At 35.2% G+C, this 3,187-nt stretch overlaps 1 long non-coding RNA gene across 1 annotated transcript; it reads left to right on the plus strand.

Moving 5' to 3' along the window:
- The first annotated feature begins 307 nt into the window (after nt 1-307).
- Nucleotides 308-2,261, plus strand: LOC142607061 (uncharacterized). The gene is made up of 3 exons (XR_012839224.1): nt 308-415; nt 1,020-1,071; nt 2,133-2,261. It is a non-coding gene; the product is annotated as an uncharacterized LOC142607061 (long non-coding RNA).
- Nucleotides 2,262-3,187: the final 926 nt, after the last annotated feature.

Here is a 3,187-nt window from a genome sequence, read left to right on the forward strand (position 1 = left end):
CATGAAATGTAGGAAAACCATTCCAATATCTAATAGCAAAGATAATCCAAGTCCTTATTCTTATCCTCCCTCTATGTGGGGAGAAAATGGGCTGTCACGTCCCAGTCAGTCCAAAGAAAAAAAGAAGAAAAAAAAGAAGGAAAGGTCATATTTTTTTTTGGGTTCCCACGTGCTCCTCACTTAACCCCACTTCCCCACCACTCATTTTCACTCACCTCTCCTCTCTCTTTTGGCCGGTTCTCTCTCTTTTCCTTCTTTCATTTTCTTTCTTTTCTCTTCACTTAAACACACACTCATTTCTCTAACTCACCTGCCGGCCTCCACTCCAAACCACACCATCTCACCATCATTTTTCCGGCAAGATCACCGGAAAAATACTTAGGAACCACTAAGCATATTCATCATTTTATTTGAGGTAAAAATTTCTAATCTTTTTGGTGGGTTTTACACTTTTGCTTGAGGTTACTTATATCTAAGCTTTAATAATGATACCCATGTGATTTATGAGCATTGGAGGTGATATTTATGTGTTTTAATGTATGGATTTTGTATTGGTGGAATTATTTGATGAGTGGGTATATAATTTGTGCTAAAAATGGCTACTTAAGGTTTATGTATGGTGGAAAATTTAGGGGTTTTAAGTTATAACATGTGATGGTTGGTAAATTTAATTTTTCCATTGCCATTGGGTTTATTTGGAGTTAGTTGAAGTTCTAAATTTCTTGTCTTGGAGGATATGTTGATTTTTGCTTTCATGGGTCTCTTAATGATGTAGTGTAAATTTTATGAAAGCTAGTCATAATGTTGGAGATGATATTAAATGGGTTAACTTTATAAATTGGAGTTGATGCCTTGTGAATCAATTTGTTGAGAAACTTTGGAAGTGGTATATAGTATTATTGATGAGGTTAAATACGAGGTTTACCTAATTAAGTGTTTATTTGGCAATTCCTAAATTGTGGCTAGATACAATTTCAAGCTCTATACTTATTGTAATAGGCTTACTTGATCTTGTTTAGGTTCTAGCTAATCTCCTTGGAGCTTGGAGAGTTAGGCTTTTGTGGTTGCGAGGTAAGTAGCTTCTTAATGGGATATTTTTGGAAAATAACTATATTTCATAAATGATGTTTTTGGGTCAAACACATTTTGGAAAATTATATATGGATATATGTTCTCTTAAAATTGTTGTGTTGTGACCCTATTACATATTATTAAATATAAAAATGCATCATATTTGGTATTGCATTTGGGGAAATGCATGAATTGTTGACATGGAAAATATGAGCATCTTTTATTTAATCTTTGATAAGGAAATTACGCATTTTATGGTTTATTAGGAAATCTAAAGATGCTTATCTTGTCTTGTTATTGGGAAATTGATATAAAATCTTTTTGACAAGAATAAAGTTGAAAACCTTACAAACCTTGTGGAAGTTAGATTATTTAAGGTTTTCCTAAAATTACCTAGATATAAACTATGTGTTTGGAAGTAATGTAACCTGTGAGCTTTATGTGGTTTTAACACCATGCCATGTGTGATTTCCCGGTGATCACCCAATTTGGTTTTCGTGGTCTTTGTGACAACGGAAATTAAATCTAGGTCAGTACCTTTTCACTTTGGATGACGCGTTCTTCCCTACTGCCCATGGGGGGAAGAGGTTCCTTGATTGTATGTGGGTGAGGCTACTGTCCATGGGGCCAAGAGACTGCATGCAAGAGAGATCCTATTTGACGCGCTCTCTCTGCTGCCCATGGGGAGAGAGAAAAACCTTGAGGGTATAGGTGAAGCTGCTGTCCATGGGGCTAAGAGTCTACATACCAGAGAGGACAATATCATGCCAGTTGTGAATGGGTGGATCCCCTGACAGGTCTATGTGGTAGTATGGTATTTTTGAGAAAATTTATCGTATGTTAGATTTTATGGCTTTGAAAATTATATGGTTGGTGCTCACAGATTATAGATTAAGGTATATAGTTTCAAGGCATTTACTTTGAGAAACTTTAAGTTTCATTATTTAATCATTCTTGCCATATTATTATTATTGAAGATGAAACTTGCATTTCCCCCACCCCTATTAATTATGCTACTTACTGGGCTCTATCTCATCCCATTATTTTTATAAATTTTTCAGAGTAGGCAAACATATTTTGAGACAGCTTTTTGGTGGCTAATAGTAGTTAGACTAACTACTGATGGAGGCTGAACTTTTGTAATGGAGTTCTTAGATGATGTACATCTTAGAATAGGCTTGACTCATTCTTTTGTATATTATAGTGGTGGTAACTGTATTCCCACTGATGGGACAAGCTGTTGATATGTAATTGTTTATTCAGACCTTTATTCTTTTGTGGCCAATGGTCCTTGTAATTAATGCTTAGAGCTCTGACTTACTTTGAGAGTATATTCAATGGAATTATTATGGTAATTCTTGATGTTGGTACTTGATAGGATTTATGTGGATTGAATTTTCAAAAAAGGAAAAATTTACAGGTACTTGAGACGTCTTTCTCATGCTTTGGACCCTTTGGGGTTTAGGGCGTGACATGGGCTATTGCCCTTTTTTAAAAAATCTTTCCAACATTTTTTCCCATTTCTCAAACTATTTAGGGAAATGCCCTTGTTTTGAAACTCGATTTTTTTAAAATCGAGTTCCAATTTAAAACTCAATTTTTTGACAATCAACAGAAATGAATTTTTTTTTTTTTTTTAAATTTCTAGAACTCGAGTTCCATTCAGAAACTTGAGTTCCATGAACTCGAGTTCCATACAAAGAGCTCGAGTTCATGGAACTTAAGGAAGTATGAATAGCATAGAAGGTGCTGGACATTATTCTTATTCATTACAGTTGGAGCAAGTGGCTTCCTTAGATCTCAACCATTTACAATCATTGAATTTTAGAGGAAAACCATATTTCAAGAAGTGTTATAAAAACTTTTGATGATGCAAAAAATCGTCAATGAGTTGATCGTCCACACACGTGCCAATGGTCATACCTAAAGAACAAAAGAGAAGAACCAATCAAAGGGCACTGGTGGAGTATTGGCCAAAAACCCTTCGAAAGTTAAGTCAATAATAGAAGAATCTCCTAGAACTCCAGAGTGCAAGAGCTAGGGAGAATTTGCATACCTCTACAAAGGTAAGGTTTGTGGTTTGTATAGTGGTAGAGAGCTGACTCGAATCCCTTGA

The sequence above is a fragment of the Castanea sativa genome, chromosome 1 (genome assembly GCF_040712315.1).
Source record: "Castanea sativa cultivar Marrone di Chiusa Pesio chromosome 1, ASM4071231v1".
NCBI classification, from domain to species: domain Eukaryota; kingdom Viridiplantae; phylum Streptophyta; class Magnoliopsida; order Fagales; family Fagaceae; genus Castanea; species Castanea sativa.